The following is a 15,260-nucleotide window of genomic DNA, read 5'->3' as shown; positions in this document are numbered from 1 at the left end:
GCAGGTTCGAATCCTGTCACGGTCGTGTTTTTCCAGTTCTGAAAAACAAACATACCGTTTTAATGTAGCAATTGTGCAGTACGAAACCGTCTGAATGTTGCTGTTGACCATTTTGTGCTTGGAGATGGTCTTGAGCTTGAAACACACACAACAAGACCGGTGTTAACTAGCGAAATGGTCGGCAGAGTGCCCTCACCGCGAGGTTTGACTGGCACTTGCACATCTAAAACAACGTCGGAAAGTAACTCGTTCGGCTTTTGAGTCACGCCAAGTATGTGTGTTAATTTTGACGCCGCTAGCTCTGCAGATTGTCATGCAATTCCATTACATCTCAGAAATGATTATGAAATGAAAGTGAAGTAAGTGGCGAGTGTGACGTTAGGAAAACATTAGGCAGCATGGAGAGATTCTGTATGGGACCAACCAACCCAAACGAGTACTAACTGATCTGCTACCCAGCAGGTACCGAACGAGGCGGCACGGCTAGCTCAGTCGGTAGAGCATGAGACTCTTAATCATGGGGTCGTGGGTTCGAGCCCTACCCTGGGCGGAACGGAATTTTTCTCCTTTGCAGATGTAAATTACCGATTTTCTGATTAACGTGATGTAATGGAAATAGCAACTTTAAAATTTGCCTACGTCTCCATCAGTCGCAAGAAAACTGTATTTGAAGGTGAAGGTGATTTTGTAGCCATGTGTGAAAGTAATGTTCTGAAGTGCAGGTGATTTTGTTTGGAGAGAACATCGGCTACGTGTCAGATGTGTATCCAAGCAGTAATGGGTCGCCATAGCTGCAAATATTAGTGAAAAATATGAAGTGTTGTCAGCTGAAGTCTGAAGATTCAGACGACCGTACGGACGAAGTACGCCAAAGTTCCGCTAGGCCGCGCCTCTTTAGCTCAGTGGTAGAGCACTGGTCTAGTAAACCAGGAGTCGTGAGTTCCATCCTCACAGGAGGAAGACGAATTTTGGAAATCAGTTGCGCGTCACGGCCGTATAGCAAACAGTATCTGTGATGGCGAACAATTAGCGTGAGGAGTTTTAATAAGAATTACTCTCAGATGTGATTAAGGCGAATGGCGCTGATAAAGCATTTGCCAAAGCGGTACGGCATAAGGTGGGACGAGGCAGTGTGAATTACATTTTATAGATGTATTTCTCACAAATCGCTGAGCCTCTCGCGGTCGTCGTCGTCGTCGTCGTCGTCGTCGTCGTCGTCGTCGTCGTCGCCGCCGCCGCTTCTGCAGAAGTAGCAAATGGCCATCGTAGCAAATGCGGCGAGGGACACCCTGCCATCGATTCCGATTGCGCAAAGTGTGTGGTCTTGTTTTCCTGTCTATGTTTGGTCGGTCTCGTAAGAGGTTGAATGTAACGAATGGGTGGGAAAGAGTAAGGGGCAGCGGCTGTGTGGAACGAAAACACAATTCCTCAGGGGGTGTGAGCGTTTCGAGATGAATCGTATATAAGTAACACTTGGTCGTCAGTGACCGTGTGGCCTAATGGATAAGGCGTCGGACTTCGGATCCGAAGATTGCAGGTTCGAATCCTGTCACGGTCGTGTTTTTCCAGTTCTGAGAAACAAACTTACCGTTTTAATGTAGCAATTGTGCAGTACGAAACCGTCTGAATGTTGCTGTTGACCATTTTGTGCTTGGAGATGGTCTTGAGCTTGAAACACACACAAGAAGACCGGTGTTAACTAGCGAAATGGTCGGCAGAGTGCCCTCACCGCGAGGTTTGACTGGCACTTGCACATCTAAAACAACGTCGGAAAGTAACTCGTTCGGCTTTTGAGTCACGTCAAGTATGTGTGTTAATTTTGACGCCGCTAGCTCTGCAGATTGTCATGCAATTCCTTTACCTCTCAGAAATGATTATGAAATAAAAGTGAAGTACGTGACGAGTGTGACGTTAGGAAAACATTAGGCAGCATGGAGAGATTCTGTATGGGACCAACCAACCCAAACGAGTACTGTGTGATCTGCTACCCAGCAGGTACCCAACGAGGCGGCACGGCTAGCTCAGTCGGTAGAGCATGAGACTCTTAATCATGGGGTCGTGGGTTCGACCCCTTCGCTGGGCGGAACGGAATTTTTTTCCACTGCAGATGTAAATTACCGATTTTCTGATTAACGTGATGTAATGGAAATAGCAACTTTAAAATTTGCCTACGTCTCAATCAGTCGCAAGAAAACTGTATTTGAAGGTGAAGGTGATTTTGTAGCCATGTGTGAAAGTAATGTTCTGAAGTGCAGGTGATTTTGTTTGGAGAGAACATCGGCTACGTGTCAGATGTGTAGCCAAGCAGTAATGGGTCGCCATAGCTGCTAATATTAGTCAAAAATATGAAGTGTTGTCAGCTGAAGTCTGAAGATTCAGACGACCGTACGGACGAAGTACGCCAAAGTTCCGCTAGGCCGCGCCTCTTTAGCTCAGTGGTAGAGCACTGGTCTAGTAAACCAGGAGTCGTGAGTTCCATCCTCACAGGAGGAACACGAATTTTGGAAATCAGTTGCCTCTCGCGGTCGTCGTCGCCGTCGCCGCCGCCGCTTCTGCAGAAGTAGCAAATGGCCATCGTAGCAAATGCGGCGAGGGACACCCTGACATCGATTCCGAATGCGCAAAGTGTGTGGTCTTGTTTTCCTGTCTATGTTGGTCGGTCTCGTAAGAGGTTGAATGTAACGAATGGGTGGGAAAGAGGAAGGGGCAGCGGCTGTGTGGAACAAAAACACAATTCCTCAGGGGGTGTGAGCGTTTCGAGATGAGTCGTATATAAGTTATACTTGGTCGTCAGTGACCGTGTGGCCTAATGGATAAGCGTCGGACTTCGGATCCGAAGATTGCAGGTTCTAATCCTGTCACGGTCGTGTTTTTCCAGTTCTGAAAAACAAACATACCGTTTTAATGTAGCAATTGTGCAGTACGAAACCGTCTGAATGTTGCTGTTGACCATTTTGTCCTTGGAGATGGTCTCGAGCTTGAAACACACACAACAAGACCGGTGTTAACTAGCGAAATGGTCGGCAGAGTGCCCTCACCGCGAGGTTTGACTGGCACTTGCACATCTAAAACAACGTCGGAAAGTAACTCGTTCGGCTTTTGAGTCACGTCAAGTATGTGTGTTAATTTTGACGCCGCTAGCTCTGCAGATTGTCATGCAATTCCTTTACCTCTCAGAAATGATTATGAAATAAAAGTGAAGTACGTGACGAGTGTGACGTTAGGAAAACATTAGGCAGCATGGAGAGATTCTGTATGGGACCAACCAACCCAAACGAGTACTGTGTGATCTGCTACCCAGCAGGTACCCAACGAGGCAGCACGGCTAGCTCAGTCGGTAGAGCATGAGACTCTTAATCACAGGGTCGTGGGTTCGACCCCTTCGCTGGGCGGAACGGAATTTTTTTCCACTGCAGATGTAAATTACCGATTTTCTGATTAACGTGATGTAATGGAAATAGCAACTTTAAAATTTGCCTACGTCTCAATCAGTCGCAAGAAAACTGTATCTGAAGGTGAAGGTGATTTTGTAGACATGTGTGAAAGTCATGTTCTGAAGTGCAGGTGATTTTGTTTGGAGAGAACATCGGCTACGTGTCAGATGTGTATCCAAGCAGTAATGGGTCGCCATAGCTGCTAATATTAGTCAAAAATATGAAGTGTTGTCAGCTGAAGTCTGAAGATTCAGACGACCGTACGGACGAAGTACGCAAAAGTTCCGCTAGGCCGCGCCTCTTTAGCTCAGTGGTAGAGCACTGGTCTAGTAAACCAGGAGTCGTGAGTTCCATCCTCACAGGAGGAAGACGAATTTTGGAAATCAGTTGCGCGTCATGGCCGTATAGCAAACAGTATCTGTGATGGCGAACAATTAGCGTGAGGAGTTTTATTAAGAATTACTCTCAGATGTGATTAAGGCGAATGGCGCTGATAAAGCATTTGCCAAAGCGGTACGGCATAAGGTGGGACGAGGCATTCTGAATTACATTTTATTGATGTATTTCTCACAAATCTCTGAGCCTCTCGCGGTCGTCGTCGTCGTCGTCGTCGTCGCCGCCGCCGCTTCTGCAGAATTAGCAAATGGCCATCGTAGCAAATGCGGCGAGGGACACCCTGCCATCGATTCCGATTGCGCAAAGTGTGTGGTCTTGTTTTCCTGTCTATGTTTGGTCGGTCTCGTAAGAGGTTGAATGTAAAGAATGGGTGGGAAAGAGTAAGGGACAGCGGCTGTGTGGAACGAAAACACAATTCCTCAGGTGGTGTGAGCGTTTCGAGATGAATCGTATATAAGTTATACTTGGTCGTCAGTGACCGTGTGGCCTATTGGATAAGGCGTCGGACTTCGGATCCGAAGATTGCAGGTTCGGATCCTGTCACGTGCGTGTTTTTCCAGTTCTGAGAAACAAACATACCGTTTTAATGTAGCAATTGTGCAGTACGAAACCGTCTGAATGTTGCTGTTGACCATTTTGTGCTTGGAGATGGTCTTGAGCTTGAAACACACACAAGAAGACCGGTGTTAACTAGCGAAATGGTCGGCAGAGTGCCCTCACCGCGAGGTTTGACTGGCACTTGCACATCTAAAACAACGTCGGAAAGTAACTCGTTCGGCTTTTGAGTCACGTCAAGTATGTGTGTTAGTTTTGACGGCGCTAGCTCTGCAGATTGTCATGCATTTCCTTTACCTCTCAGAAATGATTATGAAATAAAAGTGAAGTACGTGACGAGTGTGACGTTAGGAAAACATTAGGCAGCATGGAGAGATTCTGTATGGGACCAACCAACCCAAACTAGTACTAAGTGATCTGCTACCCAGCAGGTACCCAACGAGGCGGCACGGCTAGCTCAGTCGGTAGAGCATGAGACTCTTAATCATGGGGTCGTGGGTTCGAGCCCTACCCTGGGCGGAACGGAATTTTTCTCCTTTGCAGATGTAAATTACCGATTTTCTGATTAACGTGATGTAATGGAAATAGCAACTTTAAAATTTGCCTACGTCTCCATCAGTCGCAAGAAAACTGTATTTGAAGGTGAAGGTGATTTTGTAGCCATGTGTGAAAGTAATGTTCTGAAGTGCAGGTGATTTTGTTTGGAGAGAACATCGGCTACGTGTCAGATGTGTATCCAAGCAGTAATGGGTCGCCATAGCTGCAAATATTAGTGAAAAATATGAAGTGTTGTCAGCTGAAGTCTGAAGATTCAGACGACCGTACGGACGAAGTACGCCAAAGTTCCGCTAGGCCGCGCCTCTTTAGCTCAGTGGTAGAGCACTGGTCTAGTAAACCAGGAGTCGTGAGTTCCATCCTCACAGGAGGAACACGAATTTTGGAAATCAGTTGCCTCTCGCGGTCGTCGTCGCCGTCGCCGCCGCCGCTTCTGCAGAAGTAGCAAATGGCCATCGTAGCAAATGCGGCGAGGGACACCCTGACATCGATTCCGAATGCGCAAAGTGTGTGGTCTTGTTTTCCTGTCTATGTTGGTCGGTCTCGTAAGAGGTTGAATGTAACGAATGGGTGGGAAAGAGGAAGGGGCAGCGGCTGTGTGGAACAAAAACACAATTCCTCAGGGGGTGTGAGCGTTTCGAGATGAGTCGTATATAAGTTATACTTGGTCGTCAGTGACCGTGTGGCCTAATGGATAAGCGTCGGACTTCGGATCCGAAGATTGCAGGTTCTAATCCTGTCACGGTCGTGTTTTTCCAGTTCTGAAAAACAAACATACCGTTTTAATGTAGCAATTGTGCAGTACGAAACCGTCTGAATGTTGCTGTTGACCATTTTGTGCTTGGAGATGGTCTTGAGCTTGAAACACACACAACAAGACCGGTGTTAACTAGCGAAATGGTCGGCAGAGTGCCCTCACCGCGAGGTTTGACTGGCACTTGCACATCTAAAACAACGTCGGAAAGTAACTCGTTCGGCTTTTGAGTCACGTCAAGTATGTGTGTTAATTTTGACGCCGCTAGCTCTGCAGATTGTCATGCAATTCCTTTACCTCTCAGAAATGATTATGAAATGAAAGTGAAGTACGTGACGAGTGTGACGTTAGGAAAACATTAGGCAGCATGGAGAGATTCTGTATGGGACCAACCAACCCAAACGAGTACTGTGTGATCTGCTACCCAGCAGATAGCCAGCGAGGCAGCACGGCTAGCTCAGTCGGTAGAGCGTGACACTCTTAATCACAGGGTCGTCGGTTCGAGCCCTACGCTGGGCGGAACGGAATTTTTCTCCGCTGCAGATGTAAATTACCGATTTTCTGATTAACGTGATGGAATGGAAATAGCAACTTTAAAATTTGCCTACGTCTCAATCAGTCGCAAGGAAACTGTATTTGAAGGTGAAGGTGATTTTGTAGACATGTGTGAAAGTCATGTTCTGAAGTGCAGGTGGTTTTGTTTGGAGAGAACATCGGCTACGTGTCAGATGTGTAGCCAAGCAGTAATGGGTCGCCATAGCTGCAAATATTAGTCAAAAATACGAAGTGTTGTGAGCTGAAGTCTGATGATTCAGACGACCGTACTGTCGAAGTACGCAAAAGTTCCGCTACGCCGCGCCTCTTTAGCTCAGTGGTAGAGCACTGGTCTAGTAAACCAGGAGTCGTGAGTTCCATCCTCAGAGGAGGAAGACGAATTTTGGAAATCAGTTGCGCGTCATGGCCGTATAGCAAACGGTATCTGTGATGACGAACAATTAGCGAGAGGCGTTTTATTAAGGATTACTTTCAGATGTGATTAAGGCGAATGGCGCTGATAAAGCATTTGTCAAAGCGGTACGGCATAAGGTGGTACGAGTCAGTCTGAATTACATTTTATAGATGTATTTCTCACAAATCTCTTAGCCAGTCGTCGCTTCTGCAGAAGTAGCAAATGGCCATCGTAGCAAATGCGGCGAGGGACACCCCGCCAACGATTCCGATTGCGCAAAGTGTGTGGTCTTGTTTTCCTGTCTATGTTTGGTCGGTCTCGTAAGAGGTTTGAATGTAACGAATGGGTGGGAAAGAGTAAGGGGCAGCGGCTGTGTGTAACGAAAACACAATTCCTCAGGGGGTGTGAGCGTTTCGAGATGAGTCGTATATAAGTTATACTAGGTCGTCAGTGACCGTGTGGCCTAATGGATAAAAAAAAAAAAAAAAATGGATAAGGCGTCGGGCTTCGGATCCGAAGATTGCAGGTTCGAATCCTGTCACGGTCGTGTTTTTCCAGTTCTGAAAAACAAACATACCGTTTTAATGTAGCAATTGTGCAGTACGAAACCGTCTGAATGTTGCTGTTGACCATTTTGTGCTTGGAGATGGTCTTGAGCTTGAAACACACACAACAAGACCGGTGTTAACTAGCGAAATGGTCGGCAGAGTGCCCTCACCGCGAGGTTTGACTGGCACTTGCACATCTAAAACAACGTCGGAAAGTAACTCGTTCGGCTTTTGAGTCACGCCAAGTATGTGTGTTAATTTTGACGCCGCTAGCTCTGCAGATTGTCATGCAATTCCATTACATCTCAGAAATGATTATGAAATGAAAGTGAAGTAAGTGGCGAGTGTGACGTTAGGAAAACATTAGGCAGCATGGAGAGATTCTGTATGGGACCAACCAACCCTAACGAGTACTGTGTGATCTGCTACCCAGCAGGTACCCAACGAGGCAGCACGGCTAGCTCAGTTGGTAGAGCATGAGAGTCTTAATCACATTTCGTGGGTTCGAGCCCTACGCTGGGCGGAACGGAATTTTTCTCCGCTGCAGATATAAATTACCGATTTTCTGATTAACGTGATGTAATGGAAATAGCAACTTTAAAATTTGCCTACGTCTCAATCAGGCGCAAGAAAACTGTATTTGAAGGTGAAGATGATTTTGTAGACATGTGTGAAAGTCATGTTCTGAAGTGCAGGTGGTTTTGTTTGGAGAGAACATCGGCTACGTGTCAGATGTGTAGCCAAGCAGTAATGGGTCGCCATAGCTGCAAATATTAGTCAAAAATATGAAGTGTTCTCAGCTGAAGTCTGATGATTCAGACGACCGTACTGTCGAAGTACGCAAACGTTCCGCTAGGCCGCACCTCTTTAGCTCAGTGGTAGAGCGCTGGTCTAGTAAACCAGGAGTCGTGAGTTCCATCCTCACTGGAGGAAGACGAATTTTGGAAATCAGTTTCGCGTCATGGCCGTATAGCAAACTGTATCTGTGATGACGAACAGTTAGCGAGAGGCGTTTTATTAAGAATTACTCTCAGATGTGATTAAGGCGAATGGCGCTGATAAAGCATTTGCCAAAGCGGTACGGCATAAGGTGGGACGAGGCAGTCTGAATTACATTTTATAGATGTATTTCTCACAAATCTCTGAGCCTCTCGCGGTCGTCGTCGTCGTCATCGTCGTCGTCGCCGCCGCCGCCGTCGCTTCTGCAGAAGTAGCAAATGGCCATCGTAGCAAATGCGGCGAGGGACACCCTGCCATCGATTCCGATTGCGCAAAGTGTGTGGTCTTGTTTTCCTGTCTATGTTTGGTCGGTCTCGTAAGAGGTTGAATGTAACGAATGGGTGGGAAAGAGTAAGGGGCAGCGGCTGTGTGGAACGAAAAATCAATTCCTCAGGGGGTGTGAGCGTTTCGAGATGAGTCGTATATAAGTTATACTTGGTCGTCAGTGACCGTGTGGCCTAATGGATAAGGCGTCGGACTTCGGATCCGAAGATTGCAGGTTCGAATCCTGTCACGGTAGTGTTTTTCCAGTTCTGAAAAACAAACATAACGTTTTAATGTAGCAATTGTGCAGTACGAAACCGTCTGAATGTTGCTGTTGACCATTTTGTGCTTGGAGATGGTCTTGAGCTTGAATCACACACAACAAGACCGGTGTTAACTAGCGAAATGGTCGGCAGAGTGCCCTCACCGCGAGGTTTGACTGGCACTTGCACATCTAAAACAACGTCGGAAAGTAACTCGTTCGGCTTTTGAGTCACGTCAAGTATGTGTGTTAATTTTGACGCCGCTAGCTCTGCAGATTGTCATGCAATTCCTTTACCTCTCAGAAATGATTATGAAATAAAAGTGAAGTACGTGACGAGTGTGACGTTAGGAAAACATTAGGCAGCATGGAGAGATTCTGTATGGGACCAACCAACCCAAACGAGTACTGTGTGATCTGCTACCCAGCAGGTACCCAACGAGACAGCACGGCTAGCTCAGTCGCTAGAGCATTAGACTCTTAATCACGGGGTCGTGAGTTCGAGACCTACGCTGGGCGGAACGGAATTTTTCTCCGCTGCAGATGTAATTTACCGATTTTCTGATTAACGTGATGTAATGGAAATAGCAACTTTAAAATTTGCCTACGTCTCAATCAGTCGCAAGAAAACTGTATTTGAAGGTGAAGGTGATTTTGTAGACATGTGTGAAAGTCATGTTCTGAAGTGCAGGTGGTTTTGTTTGGAGAGAACATCGGCTACGTGTCAGATGTGTAGCCAAGCAGTAATGGGTCGCCATAGCTGCAAATATTAGTCAAAAATGTGAAGTGTTGTCAGCTGAAGTCTGATGATTCAGACGACCGTACGGACGAAGTACGCAAAAGTTCCGCTAGGCCGCGCGTCTTTAGCTAAGTGGTAGAGCACTGATCTAGTAAACCAGGAGTCGTGAGTTCCATCCTCACAGGAGGAAGACGAATTTTGGAAATCAGTTGCGCGTCATGGCCGTATAGCAAACAGTATCTGTGATGACGAACAATTAGCGAGAGGCGTTTTATTAAGAATTACTCTCAGATGGGATTAAGGCGAATGGCGCAGATAAAGCATTTGCCAAAGCGGTACGGCATAAGGTGGGACGAGGCAGTCTGAATTACATTTTATAGATGTATTTCTCACAAATCTCTGAGCCTCTCGCGGTCGTCGTCGTCGTCGTCGTCGTCCCCGCCGATTCTGCAGAAGTAGCAAATGGCCATCGTAGCAAATGCGGCGAGGGACACCCTGCCATCGATTCCGAATGCGCAATGTGAGTAGTCTTGTTTTCCTATTTTTGGTCGGTCTCGTAAGAGGTTGAATGTAACGAATGGGTGGGAAAGAGTAAGGGGCAGCGGCTGTGTGGAACGAAAACCCAATTCCTAAGGGGGTGTGAGCGTTTCGAGATGAGTCGTATATCAGTTATACTTGGTCGTCAGTGACCGTGTGGCCTAATGGATAAGGCGTCGGACTTCGGATCCGAAGATTGCAGGTTCGAATCCTGTCACGGTTGTGTTTTTCCAGTTCTGAAAAACAAACATACCGTTTTTATGTAGCAATTGTGCAGTACGAAACCGTCTGAATGTTGCTGTTGACCATTTTGTGCTTGGAGATGGTCTTGAGCTTGAATCACACACAACAAGACCGGTGTTAACTAGCGAAATGGTCGACAGAGTGCCCTCACCGCGAGGTTTGACTGGCACTTGCACATCTAAAACAACGTCGGAAAGTAACTCGTTCGGCTTTTGAGTCACGTCAAGTATGTGTGTTAATTTTGACGCCGCTAGCTCTGCAGATTGTCATGCAATTCCTTTACCTCTCAGAAATGGTTATGAAATAAAAGTGAAGTACGTGACGAGTGTGACGTTAGGAAAACATTAGGCAGCATGCAGAGATTCTGTATGGGACCAACCAACCCAAACGAGTACTGTGTGATCTGCTACCCAGCAGGTATCCAACGAGGCAGCACGGCTAGCTCAGTCGGTAGAGCATGAGACTCTTAATCACATGTTCGTGGGTTCGAGCCCTACGCTGGGCGGAACGGAGTTTTAATCCGCTGCAGATGTAAATTACCGATTTTCTGATTAACGTGATGTAATGGAAATAGCAACTTTAAAATTTGCCTACGTCTCAATCAGTCGCAAGAAAACTGTATTTGAAGGTGAAGGTGATTTTGTAGACATGTGTGAAAGTCATGTTCTGAAGTGCAGGTGGTTTTGTTTGGAGAGAACATCGGCTACGTGTCAGATGTGTAGCCAAGCAGTAATGGGTCGCCATAGCTGCAAATATTAGTCGAAAATATGAAGTGTTGTCAGCTGAAGTCTGATGATTCAGACGACCGTACTGACGAAGTACGCAAAAGTTCCGCTAGGCCGCGCCTCTTTAGCTCAGTGGTAGAGCACTGGTGTAGTAAACCAGGAGTCGTGAGTTCCATCCTCACAGGAGGAAGACGAATTTTGGAAATCAGTTGCGCGTCATGGCCGTATAGCAAACAGTATCTGTGATGACGAACAATTAGCGAGAGGCGTTTTATTAAGAATTACTCTCAGATGTGATTAAGGCGAATGGCGCAGATAAAGCATTTGCCAAAGCGGTACGGCATAAGGTGGGACGAGGCAGTCTGAATTACATTTTATAGATGTATTTCTCACAAATCTCTGAGCCTGTCGTCGTCGTCGTCGTCGTCGTCACCGCCGTCGCCGCCGCCGCCGCCGCTTCTGCAGAAGTAGCAAATGGCCATCGTAGCAAATGCGACGAGGGACACCCTGCCATCGATTCCGAATGCGCAATGTGTGTGGTCTTGTTTTCCTGTCTATGTTTGGTCGGTCTCGTAAGAGGTTGAATGTAACGAATGGGTGGGAAAGAGTAAGGGGCAGCGGCTGTGTGGAACGAAAACACAATTACTCAGGGGGTGTGAACGTTTCGAGATGAGTCGTATACAAGTTATACTTGGTCGTTAGTGACTGTGTGGCCTAATGGATAAGGCGTCGGACTTTGGATCCGAAGATTGCAGGTTCGAATCTTCTCACGGTTGTGTTTTTCCAGTTCTGAAAAACAAACATACAGTTTTAATGTAGCAATTGTGCAGTACGAAACCGTCTGAATGTTGCTGTTGACCATTTTGTTTTTGGAGATGGACTTGAGCTTGAAACACACACAACAAGACCGGTGTTAACTAGCGAAATGGTCGGCAGAGTGCCCTCACCGCGATGTTTGACTGGCACTTGCACATCTAAAACAACGTCGGAAAGTAACTCGTTCGGCTTTTGAGTCACGTCAAGTATGTGTGTTAATTTTGACGCCGCTAGCTCTGCAGATTGTCATGCAATTCCTTTACCTCTCAGAAATGGTTATGAAATAAAAGTGAATTACGTGACGAGTGTGACGTTAGGAAAACATTAGGCAGCATGGAGAGATTCTGTATGGGACCAACCAACCCAAACGAGTACTGTGTGATCTGCTACCCAGCAGGTACCCAACGAGGCAGCACGGCTAGCTCAGTTGGTAGAGCATGAGACTCTTAATCACTGGGTCGTGGGTTCGAGCCCTACACTGAGCGGAACGGAATTTTTCTCCTCTGCAGATGTAAATTACCGATTTTCTGATTAAGTGATGTAATGGAAATAGCAACTTTAAAATTTGCCTACGTCTCAATCAGTCGCAAGAAAACTGTATTTGAAGGTGAAGGTGATTTTGTAGACATGTGTGAAAGTCATGTTCTGAAGTGCAGGTGGTTTTGTTTGGAGAGAACATCGGCTACGTGTCAGATGTGTAGCCAAGCAGTAATGGGTCGCCATAGCTGCAAATATTAGTCGAAAATATGAAGTGTTGTCAGCTGAAGTCTGATGATTCAGACGACCGTACTGACGAAGTACGCAAAAGTTCCGCTATTCCGCGGCTCTTTAGATCAGTGGTAGAGCACTGATCTAGTAAACCAGGAGTCGTGAGTTCCATCCTCACAGGAGGAAGACGAATTTTGGAAATCAGTTGCGCGTCATGGCCGTATAGCAAACAGTATCTGTGATGACGAACAATTAGCGAGAGGCGTTTTATTAAGAATTACTCTCAGATGTGATTAAGGCGAATGGCGCAGATAAAGCATTTGCCAAAGCGGTACGGCATAAGGTGGGACGAGGCAGTCTGAATTACATTTTATAGATGTATTTCTCACAAATCTCTGAGCCTCTCGCGGTCGTCGTCGTCGTCGTCACCGCCGTCGCCGCCGCCGCCGCTTCTGCAGAAGTAGCAAATGGCCATCGTAGCAAATGCGACGAGGGACACCCTGCCATCGATTCCGAATGCGCAATGTGTGTGGTCTTGTTTTCCTGTCTATGTTTGGTCGGTCTCGTAAGAGGTTGAATGTAACGAATGGGTGGGAAAGAGTAAGGGGCAGCGGCTGTGTGGAACGAAAACACAATTACTCAGGGGGTGTGAACGTTTCGAGATGAGTCGTATACAAGTTATACTTGGTCGTTAGTGACTGTGTGGCCTAATGGATAAGGCGTCGGACTTTGGATCCGAAGATTGCAGGTTCGAATCTTGTCACGGTTGTGTTTTTCCAGTTCTGAAAAACAAACATACCGTTTTAATGTAGCAATTGTGCAGTACGAAACCGTCTGAATGTTGCTGTTGACCATTTTGTTTTTGGAGATGGACTTGAGCTTGAAACACACACAACAAGACCGGTGTTAACTAGCGAAATGGTTGGCAGAGTGCCCTCACCGCGAGGTTTGACTGGCACTTGCACATCTAAAACAACGTCGGAAAGTAACTCGTTCGGCTTTTGAGTCACGTCAAGTATGTGTGTTAATTTTGACGCCGCTAGCTCTGCAGATTGTCATGCAATTCCTTTACCTCTCAGAAATGGTTATGAAATAAAAGTGAAGTACGTGACGAGTGTGACGTTAGGAAAACATTAGGCAGCATGGAGAGATTTTGTATGGGACCAACCAACCCAAACGAGTACTGTGTGATCTGCTACCCAGCAGGTACCCAACGAGGCAGCACGGCTAGCTCAGTCGGTAGAGCATGAGACTCTTAATCACTGGGTCGTGGGTTCGAGCCCTACACTGAGCGGAACGGAATTTTTCTCCTCTGCAGATGTAAATTACCGATTTTCTGATTAACGTGATGTAATTGAAATAGCAACTTTAAAATTTGCCTACGTCTCAATCAGTCGCAAGAAAACTGTATTTGAAGGTGAAGGTGATTTTGTAGACATGTGTGAAAGTCATGTTCTGAAGTGCAGGTGGTTTTGTTTGGAGAGAACATCGGCTACGTGTCAGATGTGTAGCCAAGCAGTAATGGGTCGCCATAGCTGCAAATATTAGTCGAAAATATGAAGTGTTGTCAGCTGAAGTCTGATGATTCAGACGACCGTACTGACGAAGTACGCAAAAGTTCCGCTATTCCGCGGCTCTTTAGATCAGTGGTAGAGCACTGATCTAGTAAACCAGGAGTCGTGAGTTCCATCCTCACAGGAGGAAGACGAATTTTGGAAATCAGTTGCGCGTCATGGCCGTATAGCAAACAGTATCTGTGATGACGAACAATTAGCGAGAGGCGTTTTATTAAGAATTACTCTCAGATGTGATTAAGGCGAATGGCGCTGATAAAGCATTTGCCAAAGCGGTACGGCATAAGGTGGGACGAGGCAGTCTGAATTACATTTTATAGATGTATTTCTCACAAATCTCTGAGCCTCTCGAGGTCGTCGTCGTCGTCGTCGTCGTCGTCGTCGTCTTCGTCGCCGTCGTCGCCGCCGCCGCTTCTGCCGAAGTAGCAAATGCGGCGAGGGACACCCTGCCATCGATTCCGATTGCGCAAAGTGTGTGGTCTTGTTTTCCTGTCTATGTTTGGTCGGTCTCGTAAGAGGTTGAATGTAACGAATGGGTGGGAAAGAGTAAGGGGCAGCGGCTGTGTGGAACGAAAACACAATTCCTCAGGGGGTGTGAGCGTTTCGAGATGAGTCGTATATCAGTTATACTTGGTCGACAATGACCGTGTGGCCTAATGGATAAGGCGTCGGACTTCGGTTCCGAAGATTGCAGGTTCGAATCCTGTCACGGTCGTGTTTTTCCAGTTCTGAAAAACAAACATACCGTTTTAATGTAGCAATTGTGCAGTACGAGACCGTCTGAATGTTGCTGTTGAACATTTTGTGCTTGGAGATGGTCTTGAGCTTCAAACACACACAACAAGACCGGTGTTAACTAGCGAAATGGTCGGCAGAGTGCCCTCACCGCGATGTTTGACTGGCACTTGCACATCTAAAACAACGTCGGAAAGTAACTCGTTCGGCTTTTGAGTCACGTCAAGTATGTGTGTTAATTTTGACGCCGCTAGCTCTGCAGATTGTCATGCAATTCCTTTACCTCTCAGAAATGATTATGAAATAAAAGTGAAGTACGTGACGAGTGTGACGTTAGGAAAACATTAGGCAGCATGGAGAGATTCTGTATGGGACCAACCAACCCAAACGAGTACTGTGTGATCTGCTACCCAGCAGGTACCCAACGAGGCAGCACGGCTAGCTCAGTCGGTAGAGCATGAGACTCT

General features: G+C 46.7%; 11 non-coding genes across 11 annotated transcripts; all 11 read left to right on the top strand.

Annotated features, from left to right (window-relative positions):
* Positions 1–888: 888 nt before the first annotated feature.
* On the top strand, positions 889–960 carry Trnat-agu (transfer RNA threonine (anticodon AGU)). Its single transcript has one exon. It is a non-coding gene; the product is annotated as a tRNA-Thr (tRNA).
* Positions 961–1,485: 525 nt separating this feature from the next.
* Positions 1,486–1,558, top strand: Trnar-ucg (transfer RNA arginine (anticodon UCG)). The gene has a single exon. It is a non-coding gene; the product is annotated as a tRNA-Arg (tRNA).
* Positions 1,559–2,421: 863 nt separating this feature from the next.
* Trnat-agu (transfer RNA threonine (anticodon AGU)) lies at positions 2,422–2,495 on the top strand. Its single transcript has one exon. It is a non-coding gene; the product is annotated as a tRNA-Thr (tRNA).
* An 824-nt stretch (positions 2,496–3,319) lies between these two features.
* On the top strand, positions 3,320–3,392 carry Trnak-cuu (transfer RNA lysine (anticodon CUU)). The gene has a single exon. It is a non-coding gene; the product is annotated as a tRNA-Lys (tRNA).
* Positions 3,393–3,730: 338 nt separating this feature from the next.
* On the top strand, positions 3,731–3,802 carry Trnat-agu (transfer RNA threonine (anticodon AGU)). The gene has a single exon. It is a non-coding gene; the product is annotated as a tRNA-Thr (tRNA).
* A 1,440-nt stretch (positions 3,803–5,242) lies between these two features.
* Trnat-agu (transfer RNA threonine (anticodon AGU)) lies at positions 5,243–5,316 on the top strand. Its single transcript has one exon. It is a non-coding gene; the product is annotated as a tRNA-Thr (tRNA).
* Positions 5,317–8,637: 3,321 nt separating this feature from the next.
* Trnar-ucg (transfer RNA arginine (anticodon UCG)) lies at positions 8,638–8,710 on the top strand. Its single transcript has one exon. It is a non-coding gene; the product is annotated as a tRNA-Arg (tRNA).
* Positions 8,711–10,142: 1,432 nt separating this feature from the next.
* Positions 10,143–10,215, top strand: Trnar-ucg (transfer RNA arginine (anticodon UCG)). The gene has a single exon. It is a non-coding gene; the product is annotated as a tRNA-Arg (tRNA).
* Positions 10,216–10,667: 452 nt separating this feature from the next.
* On the top strand, positions 10,668–10,740 carry Trnak-cuu (transfer RNA lysine (anticodon CUU)). Its single transcript has one exon. It is a non-coding gene; the product is annotated as a tRNA-Lys (tRNA).
* Positions 10,741–13,180: 2,440 nt separating this feature from the next.
* Trnaq-uug (transfer RNA glutamine (anticodon UUG)) lies at positions 13,181–13,253 on the top strand. Its single transcript has one exon. It is a non-coding gene; the product is annotated as a tRNA-Gln (tRNA).
* Positions 13,254–14,700: 1,447 nt separating this feature from the next.
* Positions 14,701–14,773, top strand: Trnar-ucg (transfer RNA arginine (anticodon UCG)). The gene has a single exon. It is a non-coding gene; the product is annotated as a tRNA-Arg (tRNA).
* The last annotated feature ends 487 nt before the right edge of the window (positions 14,774–15,260 follow it).

This window comes from Schistocerca gregaria, chromosome 3 (genome assembly GCF_023897955.1).
Source record: "Schistocerca gregaria isolate iqSchGreg1 chromosome 3, iqSchGreg1.2, whole genome shotgun sequence".
Classification (NCBI taxonomy): Eukaryota; Metazoa; Arthropoda; class Insecta; order Orthoptera; family Acrididae; genus Schistocerca; species Schistocerca gregaria.
The sequence above is the reverse complement of the archived record's forward strand: the minus strand, read 5'-3'. Positions and strand labels throughout refer to the sequence as shown.